Below are 22,629 nucleotides of genomic sequence, written 5' to 3' on the forward strand. Positions count from 1 at the left end.
GGCTCATGTTCAGCTTACCATCGACCAGTACCTCCAGGTCCCTCTCCACCTGGCTGCTCTCCAGCCACTCTGACCCCAGCCTGTATCTCTGCATGGGGTTGTTGTGGCCAATGTGCAGAACCCTCCTGTGCTATATACATACAACCCTAAATATTTGCTTTTTTACATTTTAATGACATTATTCCAGAACACACTGCCCTGATGGACCTCATTCCTGAAGCCTAATCTTGTGCTTCCTCTACCACTGCTGCCACCAAGACTACTTTCTGCCAGGTTTACAAATTTTAGAAGTTATTCTTTTTTTGTTATTTAAGCCAAAACACTACTATTCCATGCAATATACTTGGTAATATATATGCAACTACTACACAATACTCATCAAAAGCTTAAACTGTATCTTCCCCCCTCCAAAAAAAAAAACCCAAACACTTCAGATTAGACAGGTTACATTGCATGTTGCCTGTTGAACTTGATCCTGAGCTTCAGCACATATACTCTCTTCTTGAGCAACCTGAGATGATAGGGAAAGGCAGTGGTTACCCTTAGAGGAAACAGGAACAAGAGAGAGCTGCATCCCCAGCACTAAATGGAGGGCCTGGAGGGTGCTCCTGGGCAACTCCCAGCTGGAAGATGAGTAACTCTTTTATCACCTGGTGCCCTTCAGCAAGGTACTCAGCTGGGTTCTGAGAATCTCTCCTTCATCTCACAATTTTGTAGGCTGCAGCTGCTGCTGCTTTGAAGGCTGTGTGGTCAGACAGAGTACATATTTTCAGGCACACCTAAAGTTTTCTCAAGGTATGTAGGCCATGGTAAGAAGATTTTCACTTTCTAGCTTTCTCTTGGTAAGAGCAGAACTTCCCAAATCAAAGTAATGATGCTGCGTTAAGCCAAAGGCAAGTTAAATGCTGCTGCTAACAAAGCCACTTTTAGAGCTCCTCTCCCCAACACCCTGCTTTCCCTAAAAAAAGAAAAGGATTTAAAAAAAAAAAAAAAAAAAGTTCATGATGCAGTGCATTTGGTGGCCTAAATTTGGGTGTTACAGATTTCCTACTGACGCAAAGAGGTCAGAATTTGAGAAGGTGAGAAGATGACTTAAGCTTCCATAAGAAAAAATCAGCCTGGAACAATTAAGCTGAGAATGGTACCAGAATGATGTCCCAAAAAGCTCATTTCCAAGACAAGTTTCTAACAGGACAAATTTAGCAGTACAGGACAACCAAGAGTAAGTTCTCAGATTTACACCAGGCACACTGAATTCATTTGGACATGCAATAATCTCAGAACCCGCCTGAAAAAATAACTGCTGCTTTTTGCTATGGCGTTCTTAGATCATTTCCTAACCTCCTTATAGAGATGCTAGGAGTAGCATGGTACCATATCCAGTACTATTGACATCTGCCTTGAGAACAGAGAAATGAAAGCTTTGTACATGTGCCTGCAAAACCACTGAGCTCTTCTGAGAAACATCCTTGTCTTTCAGGATGTTACCTGCTTCTCACGCTGATACCTAATTACCTCATAAGTTTCTGACAGACTTAAAACTACTAACTACAATCAGTGTTTTAAACACTTTGATTTTTCCTCAAATGTAAGATGTAAAACACCACACTGTGTTTGGTCCTTCAATAAAACATAAACACTTACTTTTGACCTAAGAGTGCTTGTTCTCCCTCCCACTTTTCTTTGCACCCCTTTCTCCCCCTGCAAGACAAACTCAGGTTAAGTGATTTTTATTTTTTCTTCCTAAGTTTGTTAGCCATCTGCTGGACCTGTAGTAGTGTAAATAAACATGTTAAAAAGTTTCAAACAGAAGAAAGAGAGGCATATAAGTGGTCTTTCACTAACCTTTTGCCAGAGTGGGGAAGCGAAATGGCCTGCAAAGGTCCAGCCAAAGGGGACTAAACTAGGCAGCAAATTTGCTCCTGTCAGCTGGTAAGCAAGCTGGGAAAGCTGGTGGCTGGGAGGGGAGGAGGAGCATACCAGGGCAGATGAGTGGTTAGCTGCTAAATTAGAGAATAAGCAGCTAGGAATTGCAAATAACTGTATGCTGTCTGGGAAGTGAAGGGGAAGAGGAATTTTCTGCCAAACTGCCCTGAACGGTAAAACATCTGCATTTCTCACTCTGTGAGTGTCTCAGCCCCTCCTCCTCCTCCACCAACCTCTCCTGTGTGCCAGCAGAAGGCTTCTCTGCAGCACCTGCAGAGTTTTTCACTGAGAACACCATCTCAGTCAGTAGGAAAGCACAGGGAGCTGGTGTGTGCATGCACACCTGCAAAGGAGTGTGAGAGAGCTGCAGTTGCTCCTGGGCACCACTCACTCCTGCAAACCTTCCTCTGTGGGGATTGCTCTCTGTGCCAGCTTCAAGTCTTTTTATAGTCAAGGTAGTTGCAATGTTGCCAAAATCCTGAGATTGTCAAAGCTGCTTTGATGGCCTAAGAAGGCCTCCAAAAGCCTGGAGCAAGGGAGACAGGATTAGCCCTCCATAATACAACTTCCAAATACTTCTTTGCTGAGGAAAAGTCAACAAATAGAAAACAAACACAACCTCTGACCTACACCATTGCTACTCAGCTTTCTGTTAGAACACATCCCTGATGACTGCAACACTCTAAAACTTATCATTATGAAGCTGTACATGCTTTCATCGTGGATGAATGGCTGTGGGTAAAATCACTTCCAAAAGCAAAACTAGAGACTTTTCACAACCAGAATTTGAGATGTCATTTGAAAAGCCAAAAGGATTCATATTCACACACAATGAATTGAAACATTGCCATTTCTCTTTAGACACCTAGAGCACCAGAAAAACTCAAATTTATTTCCACACCCCATTCAGACCACTTTTTGATGGCAGAAACATTGCACACAGTCTGGGACGCCTTCAGTCTGCAGTATATCTATTCTCCAGATATTAAGGGATACTTTGCTTTCCAGTTCAAACCAAAACATTTAAATGAGTAAAGGGAAGACAAGAATAAAAGGGGGAAAAGGAGGACTAGTTCTATAACATAATTGCATACTTAAAAATAGCATGTTTTCCATGTGTGTCAGATATCAAACAGCTTAATGACAACTGATAACTGGCTGATTTCTGCAATCTGACATCAGCTTCTATTTCCAAGAGAACACAAGCTATTCCTAATACCATGATACAACTCTTCTTAGTTGTGTAGGAAGCTTACATATTTCAACCAGATGGCAGGTATATACTATTTTAACCAAAATCCTGTTTTAAGCACAGCGGTTGATATAATGACAGTGCTTGACAAGCCAACATGCATATGAAAGTAGATAACTACATAATACCATTTAGTACTGCCCTTTAGAAAAACAACATACTTATGAACTGCAACAGATGGGACAGGCAATCAGGCTACATGACCTCATTTACTGGGGGGGGGGGGGAAGTGGTTTGTTTGTTTTCTTCATTAAACTTCTGCCTTTATTTCCAATATACACTTTCTATAACTTGGATGTGAGTTTTCTCATGCATGTTTCAAGCCAAAAAGCCTCTGCTCCCTGAGTCAAGCAGCGACAAGAGCTGTTCGGCTCATTACTGTGTGATTAATCCACACAGCTGCATTAAGACCCAACAGAGGGGAAAAGCCACCTCTAGAATACAGGGTTTACATGATACAAATAACTTGTTAAAGATCTATGTCATTTCATTAGAGCAATGCCTACCGATCAGCAAATAAATTCTTTACACTGGCTTTTCTATTGCAGCAGAAGACATTTTCCTCTTCTGTTTTGCTGCCATCTCTTAAATAACAACAGCAAACAGCAGCTGTGAAATCCAGTTTACATCTCACAGGAGCAAAATAGCTCCAGGTTTTTAACAGGCAGGAATTTAGAGTTGCCTTAGCCCAAACACATTTTCTCTTTTTTTTTTCCCCACCCTGTTAACAAACATCAGCCCTTTTTCAGACCTGACCCACTGCAGCCTCATACTGCTGCCTCTATCACAGGAGATGGTTTTCCCCTCCATACTTACATTACATCTGGGGTCCTCTCTTCAAACCCAAATGAAGAATCAAGAGGAGAAGAAAACTCTGGGTGACCGTGCAGCACAACTGAAACACCCCAGGTGATCACCGCGTCCTCTCCTCTCGTCTCTGTCAGAGAGTTCCATTGTATTCAAAGCTAATTCAAGTGGAGAAGATCCAGTGTCCTACCAGTCAAACATGCTGAACCTTTGGATCTTCTAAAGCCCTACCAAAGCATTTGGGAATAGCTGTCTGTATATTTACTTCTGCCTTTTTTGGGATGTATGTTCATGCAAGCAGGAAGCAAATTCTCTTTATATTTCACATCCATTCACACTGCATTTTGTTCAGGGTGTTGCTAAGAGAAAAAAAAAATCCCAAGCTTATTCAGCTTCACATGGCCAACCACACAATCCTTTATTTTCCCCTGGTTATACTGACTGGATTATTTTCTGACACGCTCCTGATGTGGTGAATGACTTGTCTGAGCAAGCAAGATAATACTTTAGGCAGCAGAATAGAACTTGCAAATGTGTGGGGAGTCCTGGGCTGCGTCCTGCCCAGTGAGGCTTGGATTTCCACCCCTAGCTGAGGCTTCAGGAGGTGCCCATCTCTCTGAAAGATTATACTGATATCTTGGGCACTGTGTGATGTGCTACACTGTCCCCATACTGCAGCCCTGTGGTCCCGAGGGCAAACAGTAAGAATGACTTCTGCTAAGTTCTCAGTCTAGCAATTAACTGTAGTAACAGCTACCACATCACCAACTCAGGGCAGACTACTTCAGCCAGGACAGAGAAGTACAGCTTACCAGGGGAAAAGGATGACAGCCTGGGAGCATGGCAGTCCCAACTCCATCACTTAGATGGCAAAAAGGTCAGGGAAAACACTGTAGTAGATGAAGCTGGGCTGGTTCTCACTCCCCTGATTGGCAGGATGGCTTTGCATACCCCACCAACTACCCCCAAAAGAGGACACATCCACCTTTTCATGACAGTGAACACCAAGTGTTTCAGGCTTATGGGATCTTATACTGCCTCCTAAATAGAAAAAAAGAGTCTCAGGAATATCTGTAGAGTGAGAGAATGACAGCATACATTTACCTGTGACTACTCTGAGTGCCATGTAATAATAAACAGCAAATTACCAAGTGCATTCTTGGAACAGTTTTCCCAGCAGGCCTTTGCTATCCAGGTCCCTGGAGGCTTTCTAAGACCCACCTGGATCAAGCCCTGATCAACCTCATCTTATCTCATAGCTAGTTCTGCCGTGAGCAGGAGGTTGGGCCAGAGACCTCCTGATGTCCCTTCCTACCCAGCTTCTCCCAGGATTGTCTTCTGTTTGATCTTCTCACTCAAACTAATGCCCTGCTGACCATTTACTCTCCAGGCCAGCAAGTCCTCATAAGCCCAAGACCCTTGCAAGGATTTTGAGACCAACTCACTGCAAAGGTACAGCAAGGTACCCTCCTCCAGCCATAAAAGTCTCCCAACCAAGGTTCTCCTAATGGTCACTACTGATGAGCTCCTAACACATACAGGGTTAAGAGTCCAGAAATGCAAACATAAACAATGTCTCAGCTATAAAGAAGGATTTTCTAGATTTCTCTTTAAGTTTATACTTTTACTACTTTCTCTGTAAGCTTTTACTGCTCAGTTTATTTCTTTTGCATTAAAAAAGAATCTGTATGGATCAAGCAAGAAAAAAGACACCACATTTTTAATGTGTTGAAGACCTGAAAATGTGTAGCATGTAAAACATCTTAACTGGAATAAGGACTAAATTTTATAAGTGGCAATAATGAAACAATGCTGAGAAGGAGCACACTGACACCTCTTTTCACAGGCTTTTCAGTTAGAATTCCCATTATAGTGATCCAGGTAAAAAGACAATTCTGACTTAAAAAAAGAAAATAAAAAGTTGCTGTAATGAAAGAAAACATTGCTTTTAGTTTGCAGGGAGATCCTGAATCACAGGTATGCCTGAACCACAGAGTACACCCAGCAGCTGGCAGGACAGGTCTGTCAGCTGCACAGCACAGCTTTCTCCAGGCTACTGCCTCATGCAATACTCGAGCACAACCGAGATGCCCAGGGCCACATCCCACCACTCAATGTAGAATGGTTTGATATCTTCTCCTGGGAAAGAGCATGGTGAGACATGCTGGTGAGGTAGGAACAAAAGCTAGTCCTGCTGCAAAGGCATCCCAAAAGCTGCATCATCTCACAATGCCAAGTCAGTCTGGCTTCCTTCCATCTGACACATGCCCACGTACCAATGCAGCTGGTGCATGGCTGTGCAGGGAAGAAAGCCACAATTCTCCTCTAAGGGAAAGCTTGATTCATGGCAAAAGGTATACCAGCCTGGATCTCAGGAGAGGTATCTGCCCATTCTCACTGACATCAAAGCTGTTTAGCTGCCTCCCAGTGCCCAACCCAATAACCTCAGTGGTTTGGGCACAACACACCTGAGAACTGGTGGTTCCACACCAGGCAGAGGAATTTATGGACAGAGTAACATACATCAGATGTTCAAAGTCCCCAGATCCCATTTAAAGTTTCACAGCAGGAGAGAAAAGGGAAAAAGAGAAGACAAATAAATAAAACAAGATAGATGTGTCCACAGAAAACTGACACACAGACAGTAGCCCTGTTATCATTGCTGCAGCTCATTTAAAGACAGTACTTTTCCATGCTGCAGTCACATTTCCAGTTCCTTCACAGACCTACCTAGAGGGACCAAATAATTTGCATCTATCTTTTCTCAACATTCCACATATTATTTGCATTTATCGTGAAAGGGTGGAGAATAATAGTGCTTAGTGCAAGAAATAAATACATTTAAAAAACAAATCAGTCAGTGCTGCCAGTCAGATGCAAAAGTTGACAAAATACAGCCTTTCATTATTTTTTTCATTCCAACCAATGCACAAAAATACACTAAATACAAAAGAGTGCCTCACATAGATTTTTTTTCCAGCTGAATGGAGCTTTGACAGTCAAAAATACTGCATTTTTCACATAATAAAATGTGATTTTCCATCAATTGTACCAGTAATGAAAATGTGGCATACAGCACAATCCCTTGAAAGCCAAGAAGTTGAAGCCAAGGGTGAGGCTGGAAGTTGCAAAACTGGGAGGCCTCATGGGAAGAGAAGTGGGGCATAGAGGAGAAGAAGTCCTTTACCATTCATTTACTTTTCTATCAATGCCCCCCAAAATAAGGCTCCCCCTCCTCCCCTTCCTGCTGTTCAATGGGAAGGGCAGCTAGAGCAAAACCATCCATCTGGTTCCCATCACAGGAAAGACTGCCTAGGCTAGCTCTTGCCAAACCTTGTCATTAGCAATCAGCATGAGAGAGAGCATGAGAAAACACAGCACAGCTAAGACAACAAACCTAATACTTTTAATACACTAATCATAACAGCAGTACTCAATTTTGTTCTTTATAAAAACATCACAGGAGTCAGATGGGTCATCCTGGTAGTCTCATTTTATCATAGAAATTAATGTAACAGGCAACACAAATGTTATTTTCTTCTGCCACAGTATATCCATCAGCACCTATTAGAAGCATCTACAGGAGTGAAATCTGGCAAGGAAGGGTAATTTGATCAAGTGGGTGCAGAACCTTGCTACCCATTAATATACTTTGTCTCCTTTTAGCTACAGCACTACAGACAAGGAATTTAAATCCTGTTGCAGCCACTATAATCCAAGATCTAGTATTTTATGAAAACTTGGGTTATCCAGCTGCCCATGTGCTCTTGCCACTGAAAGTTCAGCTCAACCCTCCCCACCTCCCCTACCCTTAACAGCCAGGCCAGCATTTCCACAAAGAAATTGCCCTTCTTGCATATCATCCTTTAAATTCTATGTTATCCCTCTTTCATTTCAGGTAGCCAGGTGGGAAAAAAAATATCCCAAGCCCACATCCAAGCAGCCTACAGTGACACCCTCTGCAGCTGCTGCCACAGGGAGTGAAAACCTGCAGGGGTATTAGGACCTTGTACTGCTAGATGCTGCATGCAGATGAAAGCAACACTGCCAGTTGGACTTTTCAACCACAACTTTTCCCCTCTCTTGGGAATATAATCACACACACCCCTAATTACTGAATAAGAGTCTGTTAGTTACCTGTCCAATGTAATTAAATGTGACTGGTGTCAACAGTGATCTGCCAGAAGGGAGGGAAGAGGTGGGAAGCTCTAATCCTTTGTTATTCTCCAATCCTGCCTCAAGCCTTAAACCAGACCTTGCAGAAGCTCGTTCTCCTCCCCAGAGTCAACATGGACTCCTTGTTTGGAGCATTTTTCCAGCCACGTATGAGCCACATTTTCCCCTGTCACTTTGACATTGGCTGTCTCTGCTTCACTGGCTCCATCACACCTTACTGGAAGAGCACACAGGAGCAGATGGACACTTTGGGATCTCCAGGAAAGCAATTGGAGATCAGCTCTGCATCACAATGCCTCCCTTGAGCTCCTCACACCCAAGTAACAGCAACAACACAAATGACACCTGCACAGCAGCAGTCAATGCTGCCAAGTTTCTTTTCAGAAACCTCTTCTCTCTCCAGTCCCCTGTAGAGCAGAGGACAGAGATGGGGAATAGGGAAAAAACCTCCACTGGGAAGAATTACCATGTCTCAGCCTAAGGCTGACATGGCTCAAACTCCCTCAGGACTGTCCCTGTGCACATCACTGTCACCTGGCTTGCCCCTCTCAGCTCCCTCCTTTTGTTAGGCTGTTCCCACGCAGATCTAGGAATATCCTGAACAGATGAGCGAATACGAATAACAGCTTTTTCTTCCTCCTTTCAGGAAACTATTTCCCCATTTGTTTCTCTCATCTCCCTGCTGCACTATATAGCTCCAAATGTTAATGACCCATTTAAGAAGGGGAAAACTACTTCTGGGATTGACACCCTGAGCAACTCTACGGGCTGCTCAGAAGTGATCTCATCATTTATACCCTCTTCAGTTGAAGAACATTCCCAGGACCAAAGGAAAGCTCAGCTAGATACAGAAATGGAAAGGGAAGGGAAGTTTTCTTTGCCTCTTTCTCTCCCACATTTTGCTGTGTTTATTACCTTAGTGCTCTGGAAAGTAAACATCACTGGGAGATCATTGCTGAGCTCCAGCCCAAATCTGCTTTGACTTGCTGCCAGATAATCAGTAAGAAACTTTTCAAAATTACTTTTTTCTTCCCCTTTGTGAAATGGACATTCACATCTCAGCCCACTAAACTGAAGCATACACAAGCTTCTGAAGTGTCAGACAGGCATTTCTGCCACAGCTTAGGGTAGGACCACAGGAGAGGGCAAGGAAGCAGTACTGCTGCAGGAACCTGGCCAGCATCAGTCCTTAACCCCGATCTGGCTGTGCTCCTTAACACCTATGTCCTTCATTAGTGCTGTCTTGGCTTGACACTGTATGCTCACCTGCAGGTTGGCTTAACTCCTTCAGGTTGTTTGATGGATCCTGGGGACCATTCCAGGAACAAGGTGCACCACTATGGAACACATGTAGAAACCAGCCACAAGGTACTGCATGTCTGAGAGAACTAAAGAACAGGACAGGATAGAGTATGAGGACAGATAGCTCTGTGAAAAGCCAGAGGTGCAACTTTGAAGAAGAGATATGGTAGAATCAGGCTGACCATTAAAAAAAGGAAAAGGACATAAAAGGATATGGAAGAGCAACCTAGCTGGTGAAGACCAAGCAGACAGGATGGGGGAAGAAACTAGAGTTCTGTTGATGGATGAGAGTTCAATTTCACTCCTAGATCTTCCATCATGAGGATATGGAAAAGGGTGCATCAAAACACTCAGTAGAAATGTATCTTTCTTTAATCCCTTAAAAGTTGTGGGTCAAGAAGACTTTGTCTCACTTTCACCATTCTCATATCTGAAACATTTTCCTGCTGTCTTTCTACTCTGTAAACTTTCACTTTAAAATAGAAGACGACATTGTGTATTGGAAGCCAGTCTTTTGTTTAGACACAGTCGTTCAGACCTAAACAGTGTAAGAGGAAAAAATCAGAGGAGACAGGCAGATGGTGGTGAGCTGTGCAGACAGGCATTGAAGCCCAAGTGTTATTGCAACATGCTGAAGCATGGTTTGCCAGCACTTCCAACTCCTGAGTTTTTACAAGCTTAAAAATGCAAATACAAAGTCTCACTGTGAAGCAGAAAGTTGGGAGCTCAAGTTTCAGTTCAAAACTACGTTCCTAGTGCTGTTAAAATTATAAAAATAATGCATCTATATTGCAAAATAATTTGGGGTGCTTCTAAACTGTTTTGGAAAGGTAAAACAGGGGAAAATCGTATAAAATACGTTTTTCATCACTTGATTGTGTATGTTTGTGTGGAAGCAATTACACGCATGGTATTTTCAAAAAGGTGCTCACCAAGAATTTAATATAGCTTCTGAATGTGAAGCTGTTGGGTTACCCTACATTTGAAAATCAGCTTTGGGCAGTTTTTAAATCCATAGTGCTTGCTATTATATATATTATACACACTATACTTGACAAGATAGTGCCCAGCAACTGTAAACATATATCTAGAAAAAAGGTATATCTCTTCCCTTTCTCTTGAAACTACTGCAAGCCTCAATGGGCCAGATGGATCAGACTGCAAGGAGAAGGCAAGCACCCAGCAACACCTTCCCCAAACATGCTGAGCATCCAGGCTCCGCTCCATGCCCTTCCCAGAGCTCGGTGGCCACCCCAGAATCTCTATGTCAGGGCAGTGGAGCTGTGATGAACTGTTCTCATTAACAGTGAACTTCTTTGTTTTGATGAGGTAAATGAATAACTATGTTTGCAGACTAAGTGGGCTATAAATCACCAAGGCATTTAGCCACTTAGCTTAGCACTGTCAAATACACTTCACAATGGCCAAACATAATCCATATGACAAATGTATGCAGCTGAAGTTTTCAGACCCGCAGTAATTTGTGCCTCAAATTATTAGGGATGAGAACAAAGAAGGGGGGGGGAGGGGGGAGTATTAAAAAAAAAAAAAAAATTAAAAATCAAATAAAATGAGAAAAAAAATGAAAAAAAAGGAATAATGTAAGTACCAGTGTCCTAAAGCGGCACAAACTTCCCACAGAACATGACGAGTAGCAACAGAATAAAACATTAAAAAAATGAGTAGATGAGGCACTTCAGGACACGGTCTGGTGGTCTTGAAAGTGCTAGATAGAAGGTTGGACGTGATTTTAGAGGCTTCTAACTTTAATGATTCTATGATCTAGAGCTGAAAAAGTCGGGGGGGTACTTTTAGCTTGGCGTTCCTGGGACCTTGCATTGCGTGTCAGCCGAAAGCCCAACGCTCACAGAAAATGGTGAAAAACAGGGCACATAGCGAGGCAGAGCCGCAGATCATATTGGTAAAGGGATCTGCCTCGGCCCCCGCCGGGGCGGTACACGCACCAATCGCCGCTGGGTCGGGTCAGCTCAGCTCAGCTCGACTGCCGCGGGGACCGTTCCCACGAAAACAGAGAGATGATCCAGCATGCCTCCCTTTTCGGCTCGGCGGAGACGATTATCAGCCTTAACAAAACGCGGATCTAACGGCGGGACACTTAGTGCTCCGCCTGCCCGGGAGGAGCTGGAGGAGCCCAGGCCACCGCCGCGCCTGGAGGGGCCTCTAGCGGCATCGGCGGCCACTCGCCGCCGGCACCGCCCCCCCCCCCCCGCCCCAACAGCCGCGGATCCACTCTGTTCCAGCTTTCCAAGCAGTGCCGCTTTCAGCCGTCAGCGGCGCCGCAGGCTTTACCCGGGGGCCGAGGATGTACGAGCTACCGATGGCCCTGTCTGAGCTACGCCATCCAGCCGTGTTCGCCCAGCCGGGAACTCGTTCGGAAGGTCTCCACGCACTCCACAGGCCGCCTTCCCAAGTAATCCAGGGCTTGGTGAAAGCACAGCCGCAAAGACAGTCGGTGCTGGCGATGATGCAGCTCAAGCCACGGCTGCCAGCACTGGCCCCAGGACCACCAGTTTTGCTTCCACATCTTTCTCGACGAGGGATTGCTCTCACCCTGCTCCATCCATGGCCCAAGGCATGGACTCTCGCAGAAGCGCCTGGAGAGCCAGCATGCAGCATGCGTCTGTGCCAGCACATAGGACTTATCTTTTACCTCATTTTAATGTTTTTATCAGTTTCTTGTACCGAAATCTGGATTTGCATCACCACTGCAGTCAAGACATGCAATCTATCAATGTTCACCCATCACTTTAGAAAAGGAGAGGGGGATAAAGGCGAGGCTAAAGGCCAGGATGACTTCAGGGCTGTATTTGCTGCATCACAGGTAACCATGGCACACACCCTCCCAGGGCTCCCCCTTGAGGGTGTAATCAGGCAGCAGCGAATCCCTTACGGAATCGTCGGCTGCAATAGAATTTCCCACTAAGCACAAGTTTACCACAATCACAGTGGAGTCGCATTTAGAAGTGGAATACCGAAGGGAATACAATCTCAAGGAATGCGGTATTTTGCACACCTCCAAAGCCTGTGTTTATCGTAATGTCACTAAATAACGTTGTTCAAGTGGGAAGGGACCTTGAGAAGTCTCCAGCCTCCTGCTCAAAGTAGGGCCAACCCTGACTTCACATGAGGTTGAACAGGGCTTGGTTCTACTGGGCCCTGAAAACCTGAGAACAGAGCTCGTAGAGTCTCTTTGGTCAATTTGTCAGTGCTCAATGACCCTCATGGAGATTTTGTAAAAAAGCTGTCAGAAAATCCCATTCCAGTTTGCGACTATTGCCCCTTGAAGCCTGCCTGGCACCATCTTCCAATTAACTTCACCACAGGCAGGGGTAGGTTACTATTAGATCTCCCCCAAAGCTATCTCCTTTCCAGGCTGAACAAGGCCCTGTCCCTCAGCCTCTTCCAGAACACATGCTCAAGGCCTCTGGCCACCAGATAATCCAGTAATTTGATTGTTTTACATGGTATGCTGTTCATATTTTATAGAAATTAACACGAATCATATAATGTGTGAGAAGTCATAGGTGAGAGATTCAGTAGTTCCGTTACAAAACGGCAATAAACTTACTTAGCAGCTGCATTTGTTTAAAGGGGAAACAGACAGCAGAGACCATCTATGGTTTAGAAAAGGGGTAAGCCTCCTTTCAAGGCAGCAGAGGGAACATACCATTTTTTCACATGCCTCACTGTGAAATATGAGTATACTTAACACCTTGAAAACTTAATACCTTCATTACAAGTCATGCTCCAAAATGCTGGTGTGCTTTATACCAAAAGAGTCCTCCAATTCACATAACAAACAGGAGCATAAAGATCATTTGATACAGGTCAATTATTTGTAGCAAGACAGATGCCGTATTAGAAGAATACATGCTGTGGTTCAAAAGACCATGCTCGATGCCCAGCACCTGGGGAAAACTAGAAGAATGACGATTACCTTTCTATAGGTTGATCAGAATGGCAATAATTAAATATTATGAGGCCTGAATAAAAATCCCAGATGAAGGAAACACAGTAGGCATATTTGATCATCTTGGGAGGTTACTCTGTCAGCAGCCCTTCTACTCCCCCACAACCAGATTAACCAATCTGGCTTCTCTGCTGCCCTGCACTGAAATCAGGATTTCCAACTTGCTCCCCAAGCAAGCTGGAAAGATGAGTTGTCACCATTTCAAAGCTGCACCAAGACATGATGAAATCACCGGCAAGGCTCCCATTGACTTCAGGTAAACTCAATTGCACACCACAACAGGCTCCAAAGAAACTTGATGGAGACAAAAAATTAACACCCCTACTATTTTGGATGGGAAAAAAAAAAAAGTGATTTCTTGTTTGTTTTCTTTACATTTCTGCAGACAACATTTGGAAGCTTATCTTCAGCTAGCAGCTTAACGCTTCCCCTACCCCCCCTAGATTACATTTCAAAGCTAAAAGCATCACACTAACTCAGGACAAGGAGATATAAGAACAGCCATCAAGCCCTGCAGGCTGTCCGTGCGTTAGCTGCTGATCTGAAAGACACACGTCTTCTTTCAGCTGCAATCAAATCGCTATTTTTCAAACTAACCGACACAGAAAACGTCTCCATTGCCACTCAGCATGCCAAAGCATACTCAAACTGCTCCAACACGTTATGCTGGAATTAAAACAAAGAATCACTTCTGGTTTGTTTTCTTTCCTTGATAATGTGGTGACTGGTTTAGGATCTTTGGCCAAGAGCAGCTACCATTCCTGAGAGCTAATAAAGTTAACATCAAAAGCAGTTGTGTTCTGGACCAGACCAATGGCAGGGATCAAGTGGAAGCTGCAACTGGGCAGTTCAGTGCACTGTGTCCAGCACTGACATGCTTTTGGGGAAGATGCTACAGACTTGGTACTAACCAGCAGTGAATGAAAACTGTTGATCCATTTCAGGGGGTGAGGGGATGTTGTGTTGCTCATTGAACAAAACAGGCTTCCCCAGGTTTCAAAGCCTGCTTGTTAGCTACTTTCTGCTTGGTGTGTTGTATAGAGATTGACAGCTACGCATATTGGTGGCAGGTCACTGCTAAACTAGTGTTAACCACTGCCTATCTATCTGTGCCTTCTGGCAGAAGTCAGCTAAGCCTAAAGCAAGCGCATGAGAAGGATACTGAAGCTGTGTCCTGGGACCGCAGCAGGGGCGAGCTCCAGTGCTGAGGACCAGCAGAGAGCCATCCTCCTGCTGGCTCTCGCTAAGGTGGTTTCTGCAGCCAAGCACTACACAGGCTGGACAGCAAATACACTTCACTAATCCTCTGCCACCCTTGTAGCTCTACACATCTTGGGGTGCTTTGGGAAAGAGGGTCTGAGGCCTCTGTAAGCAAGAAATAAGGAATTCCATGTCAAGGGCATCAGCAGGGATGGAGTGGGCAAAGATGAGTCCTACCCTGTGTGCAAGAGACTACCAAAAGGCTTTGAGAACAGCCCACTGCACCATAGCAGTCTGGACATGAGTGCCATGGTTCAGTGGAAGGACTTCTGCTGGCTCAAGTACATGCACAGCATGGGAGGTGTCACAGCACCCTGCTGGAGCAGGGACTTAGCTACAAAGGGCTGGCAACCAGGGTGCTAATTTGTGATGCATCTGTAAACACCTTTATTTTTCTGGAGCTACATCAAGGTCTGGAAGCAGAAAAAACAATTTCTCCAAACCAAAACTTGGCACATTGGCTCCACTTGTGATTGTTTAAGAGTCAGCACATTCTCAGGACAGTTAATAGCTCTGTGATTAGTTTAGAAAGTAGGACTCCACAGAAACAAAAGTGAAATAAACAGGAGGACAGCAGTACCACCAAAACACCAAAGTTACAGTTACAGAGGTCAATGGCACACAGCTTTTGCAACGCCACCAAAGCCCAGACACAGAGGATATCATAGGCACAGCTTGAGAGGCAGCTATTTCTCTTGACTTAGCAGCTGTGAGGCTTCACATGGAGACTTTGCCCAGTCTGGCAGACACCTCTTTCAGAAAAAGGCAGGCATCTTTGAGACAGAGTCCAAGAAGCATGCAATGAGAGCCACAAGGTGTTTGAAATATGATTTATAGGTAAAATCTCAGAAAATTGAAATAAGGCTACAGAGTAACAAAACCATCCTGAGAACATGCAGCCTTGAGTGCAGATTATGGTACAAAAAGGACCATCATCAGTTATTCTACTGCACAAAAAAACAAACAAACAAACCCCAAAACCCTGCTCTATGCCTAGCAAGTTTTCAGGGTATTATGAAAACTCTGACTACAGAAAGAGTAAAGTCCTGGCACAGGATTTGTTGGCAGGTTGTGAAATCACCCTCATCAGCGGTTTTGAAGATAAAGATCTATCTTTCTTGGGGGCAAGGAGATGGATTACAAGATATCTCAAAGTCCCTTCTGGTCCTGAATTTCTACAAGTACTCCAGTTCTACTGATACAGCTCTTTCTTGTCATGAGGCTGTGATTATTAGCCTTAAAAACAAACAAACAGTAAAAAACTCCAGAACAACAAAACTTTCTCCTTAATTTAGTTCTGTGATGCCAATTCTTATTTTATCCCTTATTTTTTTTGTTATTTTAGTGAGTCATCAGGCCATACCTCTGTATCAAACCTCCATGAACAGAACTTGTTGCGTTAATACATGTAATGAACACGGTGGATCCCGAAAGCCCTGCCAGCTTTGTAACAAAACACATTGAGTTACTCTATGGCAGCACGTCCTTGAGTCTTGCACAATATCCAGATGCTGTCTTATCAAAAAATAAATAAAGAATTTCACTGAACAGCGGAAAGAAAGTCAGAGGTGAGGGGCAACAGTGGATAACTGAAAGATTTAAAACAAATACGTAATAGCAGATCTGATTCCTGTTTCCAGAGGTAAAGGAATTTCCTGTTTCCAGAACTGGCTATTTAAAGAAAATCCTGACAACACAGAGTTTGGGGCTGTTTTTTTTCTTCTAATAATGCCAAATAAAATAAATTAATAGGGCCAGTGTTCCTGAGCACATTCCTTGGAGAGGAGTGGCTGCTTGTTTGCGAGCCACAAAGATTACCATGTCACTGGGTGCCCTGGCAGCCAGGCTCAGCTGCAGCACCCAGTACTGGAGGAGAAAGAGGAAGAAGAGGAGGGAGAAGGATTAGTAAGCACCTGCTGGCTCTGTATGAGGGAGGGCTCTGCCTCTTCTTTCAGCCCATGTCATAAATGCTGAGGTCAATCCAGACTAACTAGTAGGTACATAGGAAGAGCAAAGAGGCCCTAGAGCCAACTCCAAATCTCAGCTGCTGCAATTACTCCGTGAAATATCCAAAGGCTTTTTTTTTCTTCCTCCAAGCACGAAGCTGGATGCTTTTCATTCCAACTGTTTTTACAGATTAGTCAGTCAAGGAGGGGAAAAAAAAAAAAGAGAAAGGCAGAAATCCTAGATTGCTCACTTGTGCAGTGCTTCTGTCATGGTGTCCTTTTCAGAATTTTTCATCTCTGCTCCAGGGCAGATCAAGCAAGTTAAAAAAAAAAGGTCTGGGGGGAGAAATCTCTTCAGTTAACAATAGCAATTGAATGTATGCAAACTGCTTTAGCAAGGCACTATAGAGACAGAATTGTTTGCTCACTTTCAAAGCAAGTGAAAGGTACAGCACTGTTGGTAACTGCAGGAAAGCTCTGATCTCCTCACTGTATAGTAAAAGGTTTGAAATTGGAAGTATACCTCTGTTGTACACTGTGCTGTTGTGAGCTGGATGCTCACCACTCTGCTCAGCTCACACCTCCACAGACTTGCAGGCAGGAACCCTTCCAGAGTGGTAAAAGGAAAAACACACAATCCACTCTTTCCAGTGATGAAAGCAAAGCAGCCTGTGAACAGCCTTCTTTCTGCTTTCCAGGGGCCTGCTTTATTCTTCCATACTTAAAATGACATGGGGCTCGTAGCTGCACAGTCCTTGGTCAAGGAGCCTTAAGCAAAAGTGTTAGTGCTCTGCAATCATCCTGATGTAGAAGTAGAGCAGAGCTGGAGAGGTTCCACCAGTCTTCATAATGCAAGAGCTTCCTGATGCTCCTCTTATTCCTAGCTCCACGGGAACACAGACTTACCCATCTGCCAGCTGCACAAAGCACATTCACACAGGCACAAATTTGAGGCAAGGGGAAGGGAGCTGGAGAGGATTGCCACAAACCACCCTTCAGCTCCCTTCCATCACTCCCATGATTAAGGGAACTGGGAACATTTGTTATGGGGAAATGTGAAGGGTGTCCAAACACCAACAGGGGAGCAGGAGGCAAAGACAAAAAAGTAGAGGAGAGGGACTAACACTTTCTCTAGCTACTAATTCACATGATACAGGGATACACCTAGTGCTGATTTGGCAATGGTTGCTTTGGAGGGGAGCAATATTCAAAAGGTGTTGCTTCAGATTTTTGCAACACTGAAATTAAACTTTTTTTTCCCCAACTGATATTATCTTGGCTGCGAAATATTTAGGGCATTTGAGTTAAAGACCAGATTTCCTGCCATTTCGCACAGAGAAACATGCTGAATGGAAACACGCCTGCTCACCCCAGCTGCCAAAACCCAAACTGCCAATTGCAAAAACCTTGTCCAGGAAAAATGGACCCTCTTTCCACCTGTTTCCTGGTAGGTAGTGACATCCAGCAGCATCAGGCAAACAGCAGTGTTTAAGGGTTATGATGATAGCACTACCCATACAAATCGGTGTAAAATCTGTACTCCAGATCCTTTCACATGGGGGATGCCTTTACCCCATCACACTCTCACTTGGGTTTTCTGTGCACTAATGAAACCTGTCCTTGGCACTAGCAGTCTGCAAGGGGTGGCCTTCTTGTGGCTGGCATGAAGGAGGGCTCACATGAAGGTCAAAAAAATTGTGGCAACGCTGGCTTGCTAAGCCTGCTCAGAGGTGGCCCATCCATCTAATGATCTACCCCATGCTGCCTAGGCAGCCCCAATTGTGGAAGCTCCTGGGCTGACTTAAAACCCTCTTTCTAACATACTCAGTGGCCCAGTGCTGGACTTTCCAGGCTAAGGAGACTCAGGGCAGTGCGCAAGAACTTTTTGGTGTGGCATTTGATTTTCTTTCTGCAAGTTAAGAGACGTTGCAGGCAGGAGCTCTCACAGGGCTTGGCCAAATTTGAAAGACATTGTGTCCATCCAATCTCAGAGGAGCTGCAAACATTGCATGCATTTCACAGAGGTTATGGTGTTTGCCCTGGTGTTATAGGACTCCCAGCGTGCAACTATGGCAGCATTCCTGGGATCTCAGGGCCTGAAAAGGCAGTGAGCCTGGGACTTGTTCAAACAACTCCAAACTATCAGAGATGCTATAAGGCAAATTTTCACCTCCTCAATCACTCTTTCTATGGAGGAATACCAAGCTGGCTGTAACAGCATCACCAAGAACCCTGTGAGACTTTCCTACCAGAGAAAGACTAAAGCTGCCTCCTGAGAAAGTGTCTCTCAGAAATGGAGTAGACATTGAAATGAGCCTGTGGAATCATGCCCCAAAGTCAGGATAATACATCACAAATAGCAGTAAGTTACTCGGTTACATGAAGCACCAAACCTCCAAGACCTGCAGTCATTAAGGAAGTTTATAAAAGGCAAAATTACTGTGCTGCTTTTGAAACCCGAGCTAAGCAGCACCCTGCAGCTTCTGACCTTCAGAAATTATTGGAAAAGGTGCCAAGCACAGGGGGAAAAAAAAGAAGAAAAAGTAAACACCATTTAAAAAAAAAAAAAATCTATTTTTTAAATAGAAAAACTAGATTTTTTTTTATTTAAACATTTTTAAAACTGGTACATGCCTAGACAGCCTCTACCCCACCATTCTACAGTTCACCGCTTCCCAATATACTTTTCCCATAAGGTAGAGGTGGCTAGCAGGGGCAAGAAAGAAAGGCTCGAGGCCAGCAGTAATGACCCAAGTGACATGACTAACGAGACCAGGAATCAGTAATCCTCCTCCTCCTCATGACCACTGCCAACACAAAGCATTTGCCAAGAAAAATCTGGGGTAGACCACAGCAAGGCATGGAGCTGCCTACCACCCGGGAATGCAGCAACAAGTGCTTCCTGTTCCATTTCCCACTTACTCCACCAGATTGCAACACCTTGCTTCACTGGGAGAAATGTATCCAGAGGAACCAGACATGATGCCTTCTTTTCAGTGTCTAAATAAGAAACAGGAACAAGTTTCCCCACTTCTTGGCCTGTAGACCGTGTCCCACACAATGCAAATGAAGACGTAAGGTATTAAACTGAGGGCTTGCAGAATGGGAGTTTTCAAGTGTGGGATGCTTCAGGGTTTTCCTCCCTTACCATGCACAACTAATGACCTGGATCCTGCATATTTCTGGCCTTCTGCACTGTAATTTAATGCTACAGTGACCTCAGCCTGACTTAGTAAGACAACTTGCACACCAATAAAACGTTTAACTAATATTTAAAAACAAGTTCTGGGTTTTGGTTTTAAACATAACAGAAAACAATAAAAATCATGGTGCCTGGGCTAGGTGCTTGGAAAAGTTACTGCAAAATATTCCAACACCATTCCTGTAAAAACTTTGTTATCATCATGAATTATTTGGTGCATAAACAATTCTCCAAAGCTAGGTATCTGCAGAGCATACATATTAGCAGACTCTAGATTGAAGTTATTCAGGACATTCAAGTAAACAAGCAATTGCTTATGGCAGCAAACCCAAGTACAGTGTTGCTTTCCCCTTATTCTTTCATAGCTAAACCAATGATGTTAGAGGTACTTGATGAGATATCATTTGCTTTTAATAACTTAACATTTCACATAGAAGCTGTGGAGGTCAGTCACCTGGAAGAAGCAATAACAGTGATATGGAGCAGGAGGAAGGAAGATGTCATTTTAATTTCTGCATGTGTAAGCTATCAGCACCATCTCCACACAACAGGAAAGCAAAACGGCAATGAAACTGGAAAAGAAGAAAAGCATGGGGGGAAAGCAAGTAATACTTCAGGTTGGTCACACTAGGCAGGAAAACGGCTAGACTGAAACTAGCAAACAGACATCACAACACTCTGATACTAAGACATTTTTCAGACCACATCAATGATTTTATATTTCACCTACATCAAAGAGAAATCAGAGCTCTCCATTTTATCTGAAGGACATAACTTTGCTGCTGGAAGATACTGTTATTGCCATAAACTGGATAAGCACAATGAAATTAAATGAGAGATGCAAGACAACAGAACAAAAGTATTAAAGAGAGATTTCATTAACTGCTGGATGGCAAAGCACCGTAGGGCTTTCAAAAGTTAAGGGCATTCTGAACAATTTATGCTTAATATTCACTTTACCTAACTGCGCTCTCATATTTATGTCTGTTGAAACCTTTTGGACCACTATCAGCTCCTCAAACTTTTTGTGGAGTAATGTGAGACTCAGCAATTGGAATTCTCCTTGAAGACATTATAAAAAAAATTGTATGACTTGAAAGATCAGCTCCAAATCCCTTAAAATTACCTCAGTCATTGTCTTTTGCTTTTAGGCCTAGCAGACTTAGAGTCAGGAAACTGAGGAATCACTTATAACAACAGGTCTTGCATCTGGAAACTGTCTGCATGCGGTTTCTACAGTGAGACCAGGACATGCCATATACTCCTTAAATCCAAGGCATAAGCCTTTGCCTATAGGCTTGGTACAGTTAGTGTAACACCAGAGCACAATACAATTCTTTGTATTATTGCTTCATATTGCATATTTTTCTGGTTTATTTGCATGAGTTAAGCATTTACTTTTAAATGGTATGACTTAAAATATACAATATGATATCTAATATACATACAACACCTATCCTCATAAGATCACAAATATTACTGTCAGTCCTTCAGGGGTTAGCTTAGTCTGCCCCCAAAATTTCCAAGTTCCTTCCACAGCAGATTCCTCCTGTGCTAAATTTAATCCTGTAAAGAAAACACAAAGCAAGCAAACAAACACACACTAGAAAAACACCAACACAAACAAAACCAAAGCCAAACACACACACACACACACACAAAAAATCCCCACCATGATTTCTGTGTTCACAGAGTGTGTTTTAGGACTGCTCAGTGACTCACTAGGGAAAGATAAATAAGTATTCCCATTCCCTGTGGCCCTGCTCCCATACCACTCTGGGAGATGGAAGATCCAATATGCCTTGACCCAACCCTACACAGCAACTTCTCAGGGCTGACAGACATGTATTTCACCACGTACCTATGACAACAGTTTACATGGATTAGCTGGTTTGACTCACTTTTCTTTTGAAATATTAATAAAGCTTCAAATTACCTGTGAAGCAGCACTGCCTGTGTATTCAGGGTCCCTTCCCAGAAGAGGAAAAATTTGCTTTATTCATGTTCAAAGCATGCTTTCTCCCCTGTTAAGTTTTCACTCCCTTCTCACACTCACCCTTTGAAGTGGACGGCTGGCTAATGCCAGCTCTATTTGCCAGCATTGTAGGTCATGGCCCAGCTAGGCAGGCTAGCACTACTGCCCTGGTGCTGCCTGGACAGACCTGGGAAGACTAGGTTTCCTAACCATGAACATTCCCATGGTCAGACAAATTGAGTACAAGCAATAGGCCAAATAATTAAATAGCTAGCTTTTCATCCATGTGCTCCAAACACATTAAAAGAGGAGTGTATTATTATTGCCATTTGCAGTATGGAGAAACTGAGGCACAGAGAGATGAATTACCCTACTAGATTCACGTAGTAGGTTGAAACAAAGCTTGGGAGTGGACCTGTTAGCACAGGTTTGAACCTAAATAGCAAAGAAAATGAAGTTATTATCTGCATTCCATCATCTGCTGTACCATGTGGTTAGTTGCGGGCATGAGTCCAAGCTAAGCACCCAAACGACTCCTTCAGCCCTAATGGAACAAACAAACCCCAAAACTCACATCCCCGTATTAACCAGACTAATCCTTTAAGCTTTGCCCACATTTCTGCTGACACTGTTATGAGGATCTATGCTGAAAATTTAAGGAGGGATAAACCCAGCAGATGAACACAGTCTCTCAAACTACACAGATCTGATCCCATCTTTCTAAACCTCTCAGCTTCTGAGAGGAGTGTTTTTAATATGATGACAGGCTCTTTCCATGCATAGTACGATGGT

General features: G+C 43.7%; 1 protein-coding gene across 7 annotated transcripts in view; it reads right to left on the reverse strand.

Moving 5' to 3' along the window:
* Window positions 1–22,629, reverse strand: part of STOX2 (storkhead box 2) — a 150,369-nt gene that overhangs the window by 98,448 nt on the left and 29,292 nt on the right. For 2 of the 7 annotated variants that reach the window (XM_068136994.1, XM_068136988.1), the window contains exon 1: window positions 3,995–4,461. The exons of 2 other annotated variants lie outside the window; for them this stretch is intronic. The gene's annotated coding sequence lies outside the window, so the exon portion shown is untranslated. Of the gene's footprint in view, window positions 1–1,845; window positions 1,879–3,994; window positions 4,462–9,427; window positions 9,447–22,629 lie in introns of those variants that run through there. 3 more of the 7 variants (XM_068136997.1, XM_068136995.1, XM_068136993.1) reach the window with 3 other exon arrangements.

Source organism: Melanerpes formicivorus, unplaced genomic scaffold (assembly GCF_026170545.1).
Source record: "Melanerpes formicivorus ecotype bairdi unplaced genomic scaffold, bMelFor1.0.p_v2 SCAF_4, whole genome shotgun sequence".
NCBI lineage: Eukaryota > Metazoa > Chordata > Aves > Piciformes > Picidae > Melanerpes > Melanerpes formicivorus.